Below are 19,853 nucleotides of genomic sequence, written 5' to 3'. Positions count from 1 at the left end.
GGCAGCTTACAATCACATTCAACATACCCCAAAAAGTGCAGAATTTGTCAAACTCATTTACAACAATTTAATCACCTATTCATGCTCATTTACATGTCCAACTTCACACCATCACACATATACCCAAACTGCCATAACAACTAACACAATTCAACATTAATATTCCATAATCCAAACATGAAATAACATCCTTATGGTTCACCAAACCAGGCTGCCGATTCATGCATTACATTCCCATAATTTCCAAGCATTCAAATTTCAATACACATTCACATATACTAAGTATACATCACCCAAATAATTTCTTACACACATAAATATTTAATCAATCCGTTAATCCACCATTTACAAGCAAAAATAAACTGTCTTCAAGGTGTTTCCATGGCTGCCAAAAGTACACATCCCCCTTTAAACATTAAACCTCAAAAATCTCTCCATAAATCAAACACCCATAACATCCATACAAACTTTAATAAAACAATACTCAAAAACACAAACTTACGTATTGATGAGGCTTGTTAAATCTTCCCCAAACTCCCTTAAATTTAGTATCTACTTCTTCCTTTTGAGGTGGGGATCAAGATTAGTGAAGAAACTTTAGTGGTTGGAGGTGAGAATGGAGGAGATTAGGAAGCTTCATCAATTTCGGCCATGGAAGACTCTCAAGCTTTTCATTTCAGCCATGGTGTTTGAATGAAGAAGATGAAGGTTTTAGTGGGTTTACACCTGCCCACATAAGGTTAATTTAATCCCCAAAGTGCTCCACTCATCAAAATTTAATGATTTAATAAGTTAAAAGTGTTAATTACCTAATTTGAACCCCATTTTTGCTATTTACATTAGGTACCCTTCATTTAATTTTTCATTATATTTTCCAAGTGTAATATCATATATTTTCAATGGACTTTAGATCAAAAGACAACTTGGGGTGTCAAATGACCACAATGCCCCTGTTCGGGTTACATTCCCGATTTTTCGGTAACACCGGGTTTTATCCGTTTTTCGATTTCTCACTTTTCTTTGTACTAACTATTTAATTTTTATTTAATATTTCTTATAGTATTTATACTTCAATAGGGGTCTATTTAAGTCCTAAAAATATTTTCCAGGGTTCCCCACAGTCCAGGGCTAGTCAACGGTCCACGCTGTGACTTCTCGGTGCGGTCACCTATCACTAGGGTTCTCGGCTCGCTTAACTTGGTTGCATTTCTTTACTATTATTTTTCTTTATTTTTCTTGTGTTTTCTTTTCTTGTATTTCTTTATTTTATGTCTCCTCACTCATATCGAAGTGTAGTTCTAGGCATCCTAGCTGTCCGGACAACACTGGTCACCGGAACAGTAGAACGCACTACCGAACATAGGGGTGTTACATACTTCTTTCTAAACTCAGTGAGAAAGAAATCCCAAGTTATCTGTTCTGGTGGCACCTCACTAGTTATTGTATCCCACCACTGGTATACATCATCCTGCAGTAGTGATACAGCAGCTTCCAAATTCTGCTCTGGAGTACAATGAAGTTGTTTTAAGACTCTTCCAGTTCTGTCCAACCAGCCACCGTGATGTAATCATCTTCCCTTTTGCTCAGAAAATCCACTGCTCCAAACTTCCTGAGTCTCTCCATATGAGATTTTTGATGTGGAAGGGGTGGTGGTGGCATAACTCCTGCCATCTGTCTAAAGAACTCAGCCATTTGCTGAAATGTGGCTGGTGCATTTGGTACTGGTGGAGCAGGTTCCCTCCTGTCTCCAGCGTTAGTCATAGATGGAGCATGACTTTCCACTTCCTCATCGACTGCTCTCTGCAGTGTGGAGTCCATATTCGGATCAAAATAACAAAACAAATCAAAAGATCTGCATTAGAGTCATCTTAACACTTATAATGCAATGCATAATATGCAAACTATCCAGGTCCAGAAACGCCTAAACCGTGCTCTGATACCACTAAATGTAACACCCCTCACCCGTCTACAGTGTAGCCGAGCAAGGCGTGCTACACGGCGTGCTGAAGCACTTAGTCTGTGATTATCTCTTTTCCTGAGCTCAATTTGATTTTTATAAGTCTTTATGTGCTATTCATAGCATACTGGTTCTATTTTCACACTTTAATAAAATCAGTGTTTTAAAAATGGTAATAAAAATTTGGCAAGGTGCCATCTGTATTTCGGACAAACTGTCCTTCTAAACCTATTGAAAACGGTTTAATATGACAATATCAAAATCTCAAATATTTCACAGTCTCTATTTCTCAGAAAAGTCAATAGACTTTTACAGTCATTAAACAGTTCCATAATACAGTCCATAATAATTCAAATATATCCAGAAAATTTCCATGTTATTTAATATGTACAAGATATTACAAACTTTAAAGCTTTCATAATATTACAAAATACAAGGCTGAATTTCAAAAGTACAACAAAAGTACAAAATACAAGATATCCTAAGTCCTACCATGTATGCAATGCAGTGCATATGACTTTGGACTCCTGTGCAGATCTGATGTCTCACCCGGTCGTAGGTCTGCTAGGCTCCCCAGCTGTGTCTCCAATACCTACGCATTACAAAAGCAACGCGCAAAGCAATTTTGGTTATTGGTGCCAAATATAAAGAAATATATACTAAAATACAGTAAATAAAGTGTTTACAAATTTTTGGTGGTGCTGTATGTCAGTAAACTGGATTTAGGTATTTGAATTTAATAGTACTTGAATTACTGCCCATGTAGCCTATATACTGACCAGACTGGATAAACGGATATACTGGCACTAGGTACCTAGTACCTCGGGCCATCACACCATCGGTCACAAAGTGTCTCCCGGTGTGCAAATAGCGTGGCTAAAAAGCCATATAGTCAATATGGCGATAAGCCATGAATAAATACACAATATGTATAGTCGTAGGCTATTAAAGTCACAGTGCAGCATAATAAGCCGTAAAAACACAGTATGGCATGAAGCCATTTACAGAACAGCTGTCAGAATCCTATTGGCATACCAACCTATCCATACTAGTCAACTAGGCAAACTAGGGCACATTATAAATTAATTGTTTAATTCTTCAATTTTTGGAGTTTACTTAACTATTATATAATTCACAAGTCCATGCATATGTTGACCTTTTTAGGTAATATGGATAAGTTGTTTCTAGCATCAATATGTCACAATTTATATCTCAATATGCTGCCAATATTGTAACATCCTCCCGGTAGCAATTCCGCACAGTCTACTGTTCCGGTGACTAGTGTCGGTCCGGACATCTAGAACTTCTGAAAAAAATATTTAAACTAAAGTGAGGAACCATAAATAACTCAAATATTGATGAGAAAAATTTAGTAAAAATTTTAGAAATAAAATACAACTAAGTCAAATGAGCCGGTGCCCAAGCGATGTGTAACCCAGAGGGAAGTTGCGGTTCTCGCAACGAGGAGCCCTAGACCCAAGAGAAAATTCATAAAATAATTTTTGGGACTCCAGAGAAGGGTCATTGAGGTTCCTATGGCATTAGAATGCCAAGAAAATATTTAGAAAAATTTTTCAATCGGTACAGACAATTTTGACCCGTTAAGCCAAACGGAGGGCATTTTGGTCATTTCGCCTTCAGAGACGATTTTTGGCCGACTTGTCCAGTTGAGTAAATAATTATTATGACATAAAATATGAATTAATGTTGATGAAAAAATTAATTTGAAGCTAGTAGAAAAGAAAAGAAAAGAAAATAAAGAAAATTAAAGATAATGACATCACATGATGTCACTCACTCAATCCCAACCAATCACAAGTTAATAAGCATTCTTAAAACACTTAAAAGAGTCAAAATGGACCAAAATAAATCTGCTCTTCTTCTTCTTCTTCCTCCAATACGTGACTCTCTTCTCCATAGCCTCCATAGAAGTTTCTTTCATCACTTTCATTTTTCCCATGAATTTCCACTACTAAACCCTAAGTCACCTTCATCAAAACTTGTCCATACCTCTTGGGGAAATGTTTGGCAGCTAAGAAAAGGAAAGGAAGTGAAGTTTGAGTTGGGAAAAATCTGCCCTATTCAAGGTTAGTGCACATATATACTCAAAACTCTTTATTTCCATGCTAGAGACTTGAAACAAGTATGAATTTGTAACTTAAATGAACCAAAATTATGTGTATGCCTACTATGATTTTCGGCAGCCCTAAGGAAGGAACAATGATGGAGTGTTTTTGATGGTTTTAATGGACTTAGAATGAATTAGAGATTATGTTTAAGGTGTATATACACATATATAATGAATGGAAGTGCTTAAGTAGGTGTATGTGTGAATCATAAGGGAAAACTAGGGTTTTGAGAACTGAAAATTTGACTTGGCTTAGGAAATTGTTAGAGAACATTTTAATGGTCAATTAGTGACCATTTTAGGTAAGTTGGCCATAAATTGGACTGAAATGTAGCATGGCAAAGTGAAGGAGCATGTCGCTTGTGAGTGCAAAGAGGTGATCAAATTTCAGTCCACTTGGACTGCCATAGCTTGGGCTGTGTTGGTCCAATTGGTGTTTGGCCAATTGGAATGAAACTAGGCTTATAATGGCACATTTTTGCTGAAGAAACCATGCCCAAAAGACCAAAGCAAGAGGACCAAAAGTTGGCTCCAATCCGGATACCCTGCAAACCTGCGCAGAATGACCAAATGAACGAATCGCTCATTTGGCCATAATTCACTGTAGAAATGGTCAATTGATCTGAAATTTTTACAGAAACAAGTTAAGACATAGAAAAACAACTTTCATGAAAAAACCTACCCAAATTATGACCCGAACCTAATCAAATCATTGAGCAAAGTGAAGTTTATCAGATCGAGATTTCGAATTTTCACTTGAGCAGTAATGTTTGGATGGCTATAACTCTCTCTAGAAAACTCGGATTTAGGCGATTCTTGAACCGATGGAAACCTAAGGTATGGTAGAACATTTCATAAGAAGAAATTTAGACCAAATTATGAACTTAACTTGATCAAATTACTGACCAAAGTTGGACCAAAAATCTGCCAGACCCAAAATCTCAGCATGAACAGTGCACGTGAACAGTAAACTTATTTTGGCCATAACTTGAGCTACAAAACTCCAAATTGAGTGATTAAAAAAAAGATATTCAACTAGACAAAATAAGGAACATTTTCTATGAAGGAAGTTTTGTCAAATTCCAACAGTAAATTGACCAATGAAATAGTGCAACTTCGGAGCACCAAAACCGAAAATTGGCAATTTTGCCAAAATGACCTAAGCTTTGAGAAAGTGACCAAAACCAACAAGTTTTAAATGAAAAATGTAGTATGTTGGAAGTGCCAAAGTCAATGTACATATTTTCTATGCAAAAGTCAACATTTTAGTTGACTAATGAAGTAAATAGTGACATGAAAACTTGAAATAAGCTCGAAAATGGATTTGGTAATTGATTCCAACAAGTTTTAAATGCAAAATGTGGTACATCGGAAGTGTTAAAACCAATGCAACTATTTTCTATACAAAAGTCAACTTTTTGTTGATCAATGAAGTGAATAGTGACACCAAGACTTGAAATTCAAAAATTGTGAAACTTAAAAGTGCAAAATGCCCTAGTAGGCCTAATGTGATTTGTTTGGATAGGTTGGCATGCCAATAGGGTATTGTTTTAGCAGTACTGCGAAAGACTTTATGCCTGTATTCATGGCTTTATGCCCGTATTCATGGCTTTATGCCCGTATTCATGGCTTTTATGCCCGATCATGTGATATCATGGCTTTTTAGCCATACTGACTGCATACGTGGTTGACGTTCTGCGTCCCATGGTATGACGGCCCGAGGCACCGCGGTGTCCAGTGCCAACGACCCGTTATCCAGTCCGGTCAATTTGTATAGGTTACTTGGGCATGAAAAAGTATAACTGTAATTGAACTGATTGTTAAAGAGAATACGAAAATTAAATATCAGGAATGATTACGATAGAATACAAAGAAACTCAAGATCATGAAGAAAATAATTAACAAAATGCATGAAGAAGTTAATATCATAAAACGTAATTAGCCCTCGACTAAACATTAAGTTGGTAATTATTCAGTTCTTATGAACACAATGGCTAAGAAATTATGATTTTTATTTGCATATTATATTTCTTGTATTATTGGCACCACTAAGCTTTATGCTTAGCGCTTTGCAACGTAGTAATCAAGATTTGGACAGAGGGCCCAGTAGACCACAGATTGGGTAAGGCTGTTCACAGTTCTGCATAGTTTCCGTGTCACCTCACAGGCTACAGTGCATTGGTAGGACACTAGGTGTCATTTTGGCATTCTGTAATAAATTTTGATTTTTTTCATATGTAATGAAACTTATGTAATGTATTTTGATTTTCATGTAAATAATGCAAATTTGTGTTTGTAAATGGAAAATTGAATATTGATCTGTAACTGATACATGATTATCAAATGAGGTGAATGAATGAGAAATGAATGTGAACTGAAAAATATTGAGATTTTGATAAATGGAGTTGAGATGAATGAATAAGAATATAGGAAGTGTTTTTCACAGGTTCCGAAGAACTGTTTTCTCCATTTTTAGCCGGAACTCCGCCAGATTTTCTTTAAAATTTTCGGAACCTTAAATAAATTATAATTTCGATAAATGGCTTAAATAAATTATATTTCACAAGTTATATTCAAAAGGAAGAATAAAAATGAATTAAGATAAAATAGAGTGCTCGGCACACTGAGTGGCATAACTTGCTCGGCTACACTGTAGTCGGGTAAGGGGTGTCACATTTAGTGGTATCATAGCGCGGTTTAGGCGTTTCTGGACCTAGATAGATTGCATATCATGCATTGCATTCATAAGAGTCGAGGTGACACTATTGCAAATCTGTATTTCCTATTTATTTTAGGTTAAGGTATGGAATAAGAGAGTGAAGAGACAATGAGATAGCGAATGGAGATGAGAAAGAGACTGTATTTAAGATGAAAAAGGATGAGTACATAACTGTTTGAGGATAGGATTGAGACTAAGGAGAAAGTGAAGTAGGATAACACGGAAAGGTGAAGAAATAAAGAGGTAATAGCTCCTTGGCTATTTACATTGGATAAATTTCAAGGACGAAATTTAAATTAGAGGGGAAGAGTTGTAACATCCTTCCGGTAGCAATTCAAGATCTCTTATTCAGGTGACGATGTCGGTCCGGACAGCTAGAACTTCTGAAAAAAAATATTTAAACTAAAGTGAGGAACCATAATTAACTCAAATATTGATGAGAAAAATTTAGTAAAAATTTTAGAAATAAAATATGTAACACCCCTAAGTTCGGTAGTGCGTTCTACTGCTCCAGTGACCAGTGTTGTCCGGACAGCTAGGATGCCTAGAACCACACTTCGATATGAGTGAGGAGACATAAAATAATGAAATACAAGAAAAGGAAATACAAGAAAAACAAAGGAAAAATCATAGCAAAGAAATGTAACCAAGTTAAGCGAGCCGAAAAACCTAGCGATGGGTGACCGCACCGGGAAGTCACGGCGTGGACCGTTGACTGGCCCTGGACTGCGGGGAACCCTGGAAAACATTTTTAGGACATAAATAGAACCTTATTGAAGAATAAATATCATTAGAAAGATCAAAGAAAAATTAAATAATTAGTACAAAGAAAAGTGAGAAATCGAAAAACAGACAAAACCCGGTAATACCGAAAAATCGGGAAAGCCACCCGAACAGGGGCATTATGGTCAATTGACATCCCGAAGTGTCTTTTGACCTAAATGTCCATTAAAAATAAATAATATTACACTTAGAAAATAAAATGAAAAATTAGTTTAGTGGTACCTAATGCAAATAACCAAAAGTGGAGTGAAAATTGTGTAATTAGCACTTTAAGCTTATAATATGATTTAAATGTGGTGAGTGGACCACTAGGGAATTAATTAAGGACTAAAGGGGCAGGTGTACATCCATTATCCAAGGCAGAAAATTTCATCTTCCTCATTTCATCAACATTGCCGTGAATGAAGAAAATGGGAACCACCATGGCCATTTTTCATGCAAGCTCTCTTAACTCTCCATTTTCAACTCCAACCTCTTAAGTTCCTTCATGAAACTTTGTCTACTCATCACAAGGAAGAGTTTGATACTAAATTTGAGAAGTTTAAGCAAGGTTTAACAAACTCCAAGCATAAGGTAAGTTCATAATTTTGAAGATAGCTTTGTTAAGTTTTGTGTGCATGTTATGGGTGTTGGTTTTGTGAAGGAAATTTTGAAGTTTAAATAGTTATTGAGATAGCCATTTTTGGACAGCCATGGGGTCACACATTTGATGATTTATTATGCATATAATTGATGAGAAATAATGTTGATCATGGTAAATTAATAACCTAGTGAATTATTTCATGTTTATATGGTGATTTATGCACTTGGATGGGAATTGGTAACTTGGACAGCACTTTGATGTTGAAGGACAAATTTGGGCAGCCTTGGGGACACTTGAATAAATGTGTATATTCATGGGAGTGTTGGCAGACTTGTGGCATTAAGGAATGAAGGATATGTATATGAAATAATGGTGATAATGTAGGTAAATTGGTAGTGTAAATTGTATGTATTGGTTAGGAATAATATATGGAAAATTGTTTAGAATTGGATATTGTAAATTAGGAGTTATCTATGGTGTATATAAGCTCATGGTATTCTGCCCAAGGTTGCTATAATGTAAACTATTGAATGAGCATGATATGGTATAAGTGCAAAATGGTTTGGGAAGTAAAGATGCAATTGTTGAATGTGTAATTGGATTGATGCTTTTAAAATGTGTTAAGGGCAGTATATGTTTTAGGCTATAAATGGAATTGTGACTCCAATTGGTATGAGACCAATTGGAGGTGGAACTAGACACAAAATGTGCCAACTTTCATTGAGAAAGCATACCAAAATTCTGCTTGCAAGGTGACCTAAAAATTTGACCAATTCGGATTAGGTGCAATTAGGACCTGAAAAATGACCAATTGGGCAGCAGTGAATGTTTAGGCCATAACTCACTCAAACCAGGTCCAATTGACCTGAAATTTTGACCAAGAATAGTTAAGACCCATACCTACAAGTCTTATGAAGACACCAAAACCCAGAAATGACCATAAGCAAGTCAAACAGCTTGCACAAGTTCGGGTCCAAAAACTGGCCGAACCAGAGTTGACCAAATTGACCTAAAATTGACCTAAAATGGTACCATTTGACCAGCAATAGTATAATGACCATAACTTGGTCTACTTAACTCGGATTGACCTGAAATTTTGCACCGCGGTCCATAAGACCTAGATCTACAAGTTTGTAGTTTCGACAGAGACCCGAAAACCGAGGAACTAGATCGTCCGGTTAGTTCAAACCAGTGTTCCGAATCCCAGCAATTTGCATTAAAATGCACTAAGCAAGGAAGTGACTTTGGTAAAACATACCAAATCTAAAACCTTATCGAATGTGACATATTAACGACACTAAAACCTAATTTACCTAAAACGCAATGAGGGTCGGTATATTAGGTGATTAAGTGAATAATTGAGTTCAGTGTATTATTTACCAAACACCATCGATAGAGACAATTTAATTTGGTACTGAAACACTTCGAATTGTGTTTCTCAGTTAACAAGGACTCAGCAAAAGGGAAAGAAATACTGAGTCAGGACCAGGAGACAAATATCAGAGGTTTGTGCACAACGGCTATTGCTTTGAATTTTTCAATTGAAATAAATATTGAATATTTGTATATTATTGTTTTAAATTGTGTTTGTGCACAACAACGGTTTCTTTTGAATTATTTTCAATGGAAATAAATATTGACTATTTGCATATCATTGTTTTAAATTGTGGAAATGTGTTTGGTGGACACTTATTGATTGAAAAACATTGTGAATGGTTTGAAACTGTGAAAAATTGTTCGAATGGTATTTGATGGATACTTATTGATTGAAAAGCACTGTAAATGGTTTTTGTGGAAATTGAAGTGAATTACGAATTGTGTTGCCATTTTGTGAATGAAATTATAACTTTGGAAATTTATTGGATTCTTACGGATCATTTGAATAAAATGTTTGGAATTGTTTTGACTCACAATTGGCATGACACTGATAATATGTTCCTCCTCCATTAATGGGGTGAGTGTGATTATTCCTCCCTCTTTGACTTATTAGTCTGGGGTGAGTATGATTATGTTCCTCCCTCTTTGACTTCCTAGTCTGAGGTGAGTATGGATGAGTTCTCATTATATAGCTAGCTTCCTTCCTCATTGATTTCGATTATTGGGGTGAGCATGTCTTGTCGTGGTGTACAACACGGCATATATGGAAAAATTGTGTCATGGCCTAAATTGTGTTATAGATTGGCAACACTGTATTCTTCAGTTATTTGATCGAATTGTGTTATTATGTATTGTGAGATTGTGAATTTGATTTAAACTCTTATTGACATATACTGTCTATTGAATTCAACCATGATCTGACTTATTGAAAATTTTTGTGATATTAACAAATGGAGTTTAAATTCTTGTTGACATTTATTGTCTTGAATTTAACTATGGTTTTAAGTATCCACTATTGATATGATTTATGAATTGTGATTTAAAAATTGTATTTGGTAAATGTTGTGCACCATCGAGACATTGTCTCGTGATAGCTTTATTCTTTATCGCAGTAGAGAGACAGACAGGCGAGGCTAAATTTGCTAGTATCGCCAATGAGAGATTTTTGGGTATAGTGAGTATACCACATGTGGCATTTTGTCTTGTAATGTATATTCCTTTGTATGTATATTTTGTTCTTGGTTTTGAGCAGTTGTAAATTTAAGTTGTACTGAGAAAGTTGTAAAATTATTATGAGTTATTTGGCTTGTAAAAATTGTGTTATATCTTTGTATCTTAGTCTTTGAAAATCACTGTGGATTTGACTTGAGAAATGTGTTGTGTTGATAAAAATGTTGGAGTTGAGATTTGAAAATATATTGAAGTGTTTTTCTGAGTTTTCAAGAACTGTTTTGTCCAAAATACAAATGGCACCTTGCCAAAATTTTCTGAATATTCCAAATAAATCAAATGAGTTAGTTGTTTCACTTTAGTTCACCAAAGTCTTTCACACTGTAAATAGTGCTCACCACTGTAAAAGAAGTAAGAAAAGTTTTAAAATCCCTTGTAGTGTATTTAATGGATTATCGATGACGGAGTTGGTAATTCATTAGGTATACTACGGGATCATGTTATGCCTTACAGAGGGTAGGGTGTGACATGTTTTAGTGGTATCGAGCAATGGTTTGAAAGTGAATTTCGAATCGTGAATTTGAAATCTTTATGTCAAGAACTACAACTGCTCAAATGTTTGATACATACAGTAAATTACATTAAAAATATGAACTAACGGAGGAAATCTCCTTGTATTATTGTACAGAGGTCGGAAATAAATTTTGATGCATTAGTGACTAGTCCTTTAGGATAAGGATTGTGATAACAAGTGAAATTAGTTTTGGAAGAGTTTATCGTGAAAAATATTTCTTGACACACCATAAAATTATAAGCTAATTGGCGAGCCTACTTAATGTAAGGCGAGAGGACGTAAAAGTAAGATGCAGTAATGGAATTGCTCTAGATGAGGGCAAGGAGGTTACTGTTAGAAATTGCTAATGGATATTGTAATCAGAATAAGATTCGAATATCAGTGAATTCAAAAAGAATAAAAGATAACAAAGTTTGATCTATTGGGATGTATCGTAGTAAGTATGCAATGTTCTTGATGTTTATACTGTAAGCTGCAGATTACAGTACTGACTTGAGATTATTGTGTAGAGCTACGTACTACCCGATAGTACACCTAGATAAGAATAGTTGCCAACGGCATACATTTTGGTATAGTTATGCCATGATTGTATTTAATTGTTAGAAATAAGTTTGAAAATCCTACGTAGGGATCTAAAACTCAAAAGTTAAAATATCGAAGGGTTATAGTTCAGTACAAAAGGAAGTAAGTTATAGAATATTGACAGATAAAAAGAGTTATGAAAGTAGAGAATTGAACAGTTGATTCATGTGTAACAAAGAAATATTACAAATGTAAGGAAGACTATGGACTAGAATGGTCACAGGACCAATGACTGATGAATGATTCTAACATGACCTCAAGGGTCATTCAAGAAGGAACGTGAGCCGAAATATTAGACAACACAATAGTAAGAGGAGATTGGTGTTATCCAAACAAAGTAAACATTGTATTAGATTGTTAAAAGTCTTATACAAATTTGAGAAAAAGAAGATTATACGATCATATAGAAAGGAAAAATAAACGTATGACTATTGTAAGATGGCTACTGGGTAGAAATTTCGTGGACGAAATTTATTTAAGGGGGGGAGAATTGTAACACCCCTAAGTTCGGTAGTGCGTTCTACTGCTCCAGTGACCAGTGTTGTCCGGACAGCTAGGATGCCTAGAACCACACTTCGATATGAGTGAGGAGACATAAAATAATGAAATACAAGAAAAGGAAATACAAGAAAAACAAAGGAAAAATCATAGCAAAGAAATGTAACCAAGTTAAGCGAGCCGAAAAACCTAGCGATGGGTGACCGCACCGGGAAGTCACGGCGTGGACCGTTGACTGCCCTCGATCATGGGAACCCTGGAAAACATTTTTAGGACATAAATAGAACCTTATTGAAGAATAAATATCATTAGAAAGATCAAAGAAAAATTAAATAATTAGTACAAAGAAAAGTGAGAAATCGAAAAACAGACAAAACCCGGTAATACCGAAAAATCGGGAAAGCCACCCGAACAGGGGCATTATGGTCAATTGACATCCCGAAGTGTCTTTTGACCTAAATGTCCATTAAAAATAAATAATATTACACTTAGAAAATAAAATGAAAAATTAGTTTAGTGGTACCTAATGCAAATAACCAAAAGTGGAGTGAAAATTGTGTAATTAGCACTTTAAGCTTATAATATGATTTAAATGTGGTGAGTGGACCACTAGGGAATTAATTAAGGACTAAAGGGGCAGGTGTACATCCATTATCCAAGGCAGAAAATTTCATCTTCCTCATTTCATCAACATTGCCGTGAATGAAGAAAATGGGAACCACCATGGCCATTTTTCATGCAAGCTCTCTTAACTCTCCATTTTCAACTCCAACCTCTTAAGTTCCTTCATGAAACTTTGTCTACTCATCACAAGGAAGAGTTTGATACTAAATTTGAGAAGTTTAAGCAAGGTTTAACAAACTCCAAGCATAAGGTAAGTTCATAATTTTGAAGATAGCTTTGTTAAGTTTTGTGTGCATGTTATGGGTGTTGGTTTTGTGAAGGAAATTTTGAAGTTTAAATAGTTATTGAGATAGCCATTTTTGGACAGCCATGGGGTCACACATTTGATGATTTATTATGCATATAATTGATGAGAAATAATGTTGATCATGGTAAATTAATAACCTAGTGAATTATTTCATGTTTATATGGTGATTTATGCACTTGGATGGGAATTGGTAACTTGGACAGCACTTTGATGTTGAAGGACAAATTTGGGCAGCCTTGGGGACACTTGAATAAATGTGTATATTCATGGGAGTGTTGGCAGACTTGTGGCATTAAGGAATGAAGGATATGTATATGAAATAATGGTGATAATGTAGGTAAATTGGTAGTGTAAATTGTATGTATTGGTTAGGAATAATATATGGAAAATTGTTTAGAATTGGATATTGTAAATTAGGAGTTATCTATGGTGTATATAAGCTCATGGTATTCTGCCCAAGGTTGCTATAATGTAAACTATTGAATGAGCATGATATGGTATAAGTGCAAAATGGTTTGGGAAGTAAAGATGCAATTGTTGAATGTGTAATTGGATTGATGCTTTTAAAATGTGTTAAGGGCAGTATATGTTTTAGGCTATAAATGGAATTGTGTGACTCCAATTGGTATGAGACCAATTGGAGGTGGAACTAGACACAAAATGTGCCAACTTTCATTGAGAAAGCATACCAAAATTCTGCTTGCAAGGTGACCTAAAAATTTGACCAATTCGGATTAGGTGCAATTAGGACCTGAAAAATGACCAATTGGGCAGCAGTGAATGTTTAGGCCATAACTCACTCAAACCAGGTCCAATTGACCTGAAATTTTGACCAAGAATAGTTAAGACCCATACCTACAAGTCTTATGAAGACACCAAAACCCAGAAATGACCATAAGCAAGTCAAACAGCTTGCACAAGTTCGGGTCCAAAAACTGGCCGAACCAGAGTTGACCAAATTGACCTAAAATTGACCTAAAATGGTACCATTTGACCAGCAATAGTATAATGACCATAACTTGGTCTACTTAACTCGGATTGACCTGAAATTTTGCACCGCGGTCCATAAGACCTAGATCTACAAGTTTGTAGTTTCGACCGAGACCCGAAAACCGAGGGAACTAGATCGTCCGGTTAGGTCAAACCAGTGTTCCGGAATCCAGCAATTTGCATTAAAATGCACTAAGCAAGGAAGTGACTTTGGTAAAACATACCAAATCTAAAACCTTATCGAATGTGACATATTAACGACACTAAAACCTAATTTACCTAAAACGCAATGAGGGTCGGTATATTAGGTGATTAAGTGAATAATTGAGTTCAGTGTATTATTTACCAAACACCATCGATAGAGACAATTTAATTTGGTACTGAAACACTTCGAATTGTGTTTCTCAGTTAACAAGGACTCAGCAAAAGGGAAAGAAATACTGAGTCAGGACCAGGAGACAAATATCAGAGGTTTGTGCACAACGGCTATTGCTTTGAATTTTTCAATTGAAATAAATATTGAATATTTGTATATTATTGTTTTAAATTGTGTTTGTGCACAACAACGGTTTCTTTTGAATTATTTTCAATGGAAATAAATATTGACTATTTGCATATCATTGTTTTAAATTGTGGAAATGTGTTTGGTGGACACTTATTGATTGAAAAACATTGTGAATGGTTTGAAACTGTGAAAAATTGTTTGAATGGTATTTGATGGATACTTATTGATTGAAAAGCATCAGAAATGGTTTTGTGGAAATTGAAGTGAATTACGAATTGTGTTGCCATTTTGTGAATGAAATTTTAACTTTGGAAATTTATTTGATTCTTACGTATCATTTGAATAAATTGTTTGTAATTTTTTTGACTCATAATTGGCATGACACTGATATTATGTTCCTCATCCATTAATGGGGTGAGTGTTATTATTCCTCCCTCTTTGACTTATTAGTGCAGGGGTGAGTATGATTATGTTCCTCCTCTTTGACTTCCCACCGAGGTGAGTATGGATGAGTTCTCATTATATAGCTAGCTTCCTCCTCATTGATTTCGATTATTGGGGTGAGCATGTCTTGTCGTGGTGTACAACACGGCATATATGGAAAAAATTGTGTCATGGCCTAAATTGTGTTATAGATTGGCAACACTTGTATTCTTGATTATTTGATCGAATTGTGTTATTATGTATTGTGAGATTGTGAAATTGATTTAAACTCTTATTGACATATACTGTCTATTGAATTCAACCATGATCTGACTTATTGAAAATTTTTGTGATATTAACAAATGGAGTTTAAATTCTTGTTGACATTTATTGTCTTGAATTTAACTATGGTTTTAAGTATCCACTATTGATATGATTTATGAATTGTGATTTAAAAATTGTATTTGGTAAATGTTGTGCACCACTGAGACATTGTCTCAAATGATAGCTTTTATTGCCGTCGCAGTAGAGAGACAGACAGGGCAAAGAGTTAGGTCGCTAGTATCGCCAATGAGAGATTTTTGGGTATAGTGAGTATACCACATGTGGCATTTTGTCTCAGAATGTATATTCACTGTATGTATATTTTGTTCTTGGTTTTGAGCAGTTGTAAATTTAAGTTGTACAGTAAAGTTGTAAAATAATTATGAGTTATTTGGCTTGTAAAAATTGTGTTATATCTTTGTATCTTAGTCTTTGAAAATCACTGTGGATTTGACTTGAGAAATGTGTTGTGTTGATAAAAATGTTGGAGTTGAGATTTGAAAATATATTGAAGTGTTTTTTTACAGGTTTTCTGAAGAACTGTTTTGTCCAAAATACAAATGGCACCTTGCCAAAATTTTTACAGATATTCCAAATAAATCAAATGAGTTAGTTGTTTCACTTCAGTTCACCAAAGTCTTTCACACCTGTAAATAGTGCTCACCACTGTAAAAGAAGTAAGAAAAGTTTTTAAAATCCCTTGTAGTGTATTTAATGGATTATCAGTAGACGGAGTTGGTAATTCATTAGGTATACTACGGGATCATGTTATGCCTTACAGAGGGGTAGGGTGTGACAAAATACAACTAAGTCAAATGAGCCGGTGCCCAAGCGATGGGTAACCCAGAGGGAAGTTGCGGTTCTCGCAACGAGGAGCCCTAGACCCAAGAGAAAATTCATAAAATAATTTTTGGGACTCCAGAGAAGGGTCATTGAGGTTCCTATGGCATTAGAATGCCAAGAAAATATTTAGAAAAATTTTTCAATCGGTACAGACAATTTTGACCCGTTAAGCCAAACGGAGGGCATTTTGGTCATTTCGCCTTCAGAGACGATTTTTGGCCGACTTGTCCAGTTGAGTAAATAATTATTATGACATAAAATATGAATTAATGTTGATGAAAAAATTAATTTGAAGCTAGTAGAAAAGAAAAGAAAAGAAAATAAGGAAAATTAAAGATAATGACATCACATGATGTCACTCACTCAATCCCAACCAATCACAAGTTAATAAGCATTCTTAAAACACTTAAAAGAGTCAAAATGGACCAAAATAAATCTGCTCTTCTTCTTCTTCTTCCTCCAATACGTGACTCTCTTCTCCATAGCCTCCATAGAAGTTTCTTTCATCACTTTCATTTTTCCCATGAATTTCCACTACTAAACCCTAAGTCACCTTCATCAAAACTTGTCCATACCTCTTGGGGAAATGTTTGGCAGCCAAGAAAAGGAAAGGAAGTGAAGTTTGAGTTGGGAAAAATCTGCCCTATTCAAGGTTAGTGCACATATATACTCAAAACTCTTTATTTCCATGCTAGAGACTTGAAACAAGTATGAATTTGTAACTTAAATGAACCAAAATTATGTGTATGCCTACTATGATTTTCGGCAGCCCTAAGGAAGGAACAATGATGGAGTGTTTTTGATGGTTTTAATGGACTTAGAATGAATTAGAGATTATGTTTAAGGTGTATATACACATATATAATGAATGGAAGTGCTTAAGTAGGTGTATGTGTGAATCATAAGGGAAAACTAGGGTTTTGAGAAGTGAAAATTTGACTTGGCTTAGAAAATTGTTAGAGAACATTTTAATGGTCAATTAGTGACCATTTTAGGTAAGTTGGCCATAAATTGGACTGAAATGTAGCATGGCAAAGTGAAGGAGCATGCTGCCTTGTGAGTGCAAAGAGGTGATCAAATTTCAGTCCACTTGGACTTCCATAGCTTGGGCTATGTTGGTCCAATTGGTGTTTGGCCAATTGGACATGAAACTAGGCTTATAATGTCACATTTTTGCTGAAGAAACCATGCCCAAAAGACCAAAGCAAGAGGACCAAAAGTTGGCCCCAATCCGGATACCCTGCAAACAGCCCCTGCAGAAATGATCAAATGTTCATTTGGCCATAATTCACTGTAGAAATGGTCAATTGATCTGAAATATTTACAGCAACAAGTTAAGACATAGACAAATAACTTTCATGAAGAAACCTACCCCAAATTATGACCAGAACCTAATCAAATCATTGAGCAAAGTGAAGTTTACTGTACTGAGATTTCCAGAATTTTCACTTGAGTAGTAATGTTTGGATTGCTATAACTCTCTCTAAAAAACTCGGATTTAGGCGATTCTTGAACCGATGGAACCCTAAGGTATGGTAGAACATTTCATAAGAAGAAAGTTAGACCAAATTATGAACTTAACTTGATCAAATTACTGACCAAAGTTGGACCAAAAATCGCTGCACTCCAAAATCTCAAAGATGAATAGTGCACGTGAACAGTAAACTTATTTTGGCCATAACTTGAGCTACAAAACTCCAAATGGAGTGATTCAAAAAAAGAAATTCAACTAGACAAAATAAGGAACATTCTCTATAAAGGAAGTTTTGTCAAATTCCAACAGTAAATTGACCAATGAAACAGTGCAACTTCGGAGCACCAAAACCGAAAATTGGCAATTTTGCCAAAATGACCTAAGCTTTGAGAAAGTGACCAAAACCAACAAGTTTTAAATGAAAAATGTAGTATGTTGGAAGTGCCAAAGTCAATGTACATATTTTCTATGCAAAAGTCAACATTTTAGTTGACTAATGAAGTGAATAGTGACATGAAAACTTGAAATAAGCTTGGAAATGGATTTGGTAATTGATTCCAACAAGTTTTAAATGCAAAATGTGGTACATCGGAAGTGTTAAAACCAATGCAACTATTTTCTATACAAAAGTCAACTTTTTGTTGATCAATGAAGTGAATAGTGACACCAAGACTTGAAATTCAAAAATTGTGAAACTTAAAAGTGCAAAATGCCCTAGTAGGCCTAATGTGATTTGTTTGGATAGGTTGGCATGCCAATAGGGTATTGTTTTAGCAGTACTGCGAAAGGCTTTATACCTGTATTCATGGCTTTATGCCCGTATTCATGGCTTTATGCCCGTATTCATGGCTTTTATGCCCGATCATGTGATATCATGGCTTTTTAGCCATACGATCGCATACGTGGTTGACGTTCTGCGTCCCATGGTATGACGGCCCGAGGCACCGCGGTGTCCAGTGCCAACGACCCGTTATCCAGTCCGGTCAATTTGTATAGGTTACTTGGGCATGGAAAAGTATAACTGTAATTGAACTGATTGTTAAAGAAAATACGAAAATTAAATATCAGGAATGATTACGATAGAATACAAAGAAACTCAAGATCATGAAGAAAATAATTAACAAAATGCATGAAGAAGTTAATATCATAAAACGTAATTAGCCCTCGACTAAACATTAAGTTGGTAATTATTCAGTTCTTATGAACACAATGGCTAAGAAATTACGATTTTTATTTGCATATTATATTTCTTGTATTATTGGCACCACTAAGCTTTATGCTTAGCGCGTCGCTTTTGCAACGCGTAGGTACTGAAGATTTTGACAGAGGGCCCAGTAGACCATAGATTGGGTAAGGCCGTTCACAGTTCTGCATAGTGTCCATGTCATCTCACAGGCTACAGTGCATTAGTAGGACACTAGGTGTCATTTTGGCATTCTGTAATAAATTTTGATTTTTTTCATATGTAATGAAACTTATGTAATGTATTTTGATTTTCATGTAAATAATGCAAATTTGTGTTTGTAAATGGAAAAGTGAATATTGATCTGTAACTGGTACATGATTATCAAATGAGGTGAATGAATGAGAAATGAATGTGAACTGAAAAATATTGAGATTTTGATAAATGGAGTTGAGATGAATGAATAAGAATATAGGAAGTGTTTTTCACAGGTTCCAAAGAACTGTTTTCTCCATTTTTAGCCGGTACTCCGCCGGATTTTCTTTAAAATTTTCGGAACCTTAAATAAATTATAATTTCGATAAATGGCTTAAATAAATTATATTTCACAAGTTATATTCAAAAGGAAGAATAAAAATGAATTAAGATAAAATAGAGTGCTCGGCACACTGAGTGGCATAACTTGCTCGGCTACACTGTAGTCGGGTAAGGGGTGTCACAAATATAGTGCAATTTACCATTTTTACAAGTTAGCATTCATTGCCAAAACGCTTCAAGCATTATTGTATGTAAAATGTCAAATTCTTAAT

Source organism: Hevea brasiliensis, chromosome 1 (assembly GCF_030052815.1).
Source record: "Hevea brasiliensis isolate MT/VB/25A 57/8 chromosome 1, ASM3005281v1, whole genome shotgun sequence".
In the NCBI taxonomy this organism is placed as follows: Eukaryota; Viridiplantae; Streptophyta; class Magnoliopsida; order Malpighiales; family Euphorbiaceae; genus Hevea; species Hevea brasiliensis.
Note: the sequence above shows the minus strand (reverse complement) of the source record.